This window comes from Triticum dicoccoides, chromosome 3B, assembly GCF_002162155.2.
Source record: "Triticum dicoccoides isolate Atlit2015 ecotype Zavitan chromosome 3B, WEW_v2.0, whole genome shotgun sequence".
Taxonomy (NCBI): Eukaryota; Viridiplantae; Streptophyta; class Magnoliopsida; order Poales; family Poaceae; genus Triticum; species Triticum dicoccoides.
This window is the reverse complement of record NC_041385.1, coordinates 581,623,491-581,624,135: the sequence shown is the minus strand read 5'-3', so window position 1 is coordinate 581,624,135 and position 645 is coordinate 581,623,491. Positions and strand designations below refer to the sequence as shown.

Genomic DNA, 645 nt, shown 5'->3' with positions numbered 1-645 from the left:
AACTTTGCAACGGCTGCTGGAGCAAGCGCTCCTCGCCGCGCAAAAACTCGCGAACAGCGCGCTGCAAATGCTTTTTTAGCGCGCCGCGCATTACGCGTCTGTTGGAGATGCTCTTAGTCCCCTGATGTGTACAAGCTGGGAGCCAGCAAATACCTTCACACTTACATTAGCACCGACCTGGTAATCCATCTGATTTGCCATGCGCCGCCTGCTCTGTTGATGCTCTTTATATCAGCTTCTGTGCTAGAAACAGAATTTGTGAGTTGGGTTCAGTGGATCGTGCCTTTGGTTTTTTAGGTTGCTACAGAAATAAATCAGCAAAGTCGTTGTAGTATAGTGGTAAGTATTCCCGCCTGTCACGCGGGTGACCCGGGTTCGATCCCCGGCAACGGCGTATTTTTTTTTTCAATTTTTCATTTCGGCAATCAGATTACAACATTCATGCTATTTAATAAATTAGACGGGGTTCTCTTATACCTGCCCTACATGTTTGTCACGCATGTGCTCACATCAGATGTCATGTTCTACCATAGTGTACTTTTTGTCTATTCTCTCTAATGATGATGCACATTCAGCTTCTTTTCGTGAAAATCTGTTTGCTTTGATGATTGTGATATTTTGGGCTCCAAAAGCTGAGTTTGATTA

The 645-nt window shown here is 44.8% G+C and overlaps 1 non-coding gene across 1 annotated transcript; it reads left to right on the top strand.

Annotated features, from left to right (window-relative positions):
- Window positions 1–322: 322 nt before the first annotated feature.
- Window positions 323–394, top strand: TRNAD-GUC. The gene has a single exon. It is a non-coding gene; the product is annotated as a tRNA-Asp (tRNA).
- The last annotated feature ends 251 nt before the right edge of the window (window positions 395–645 follow it).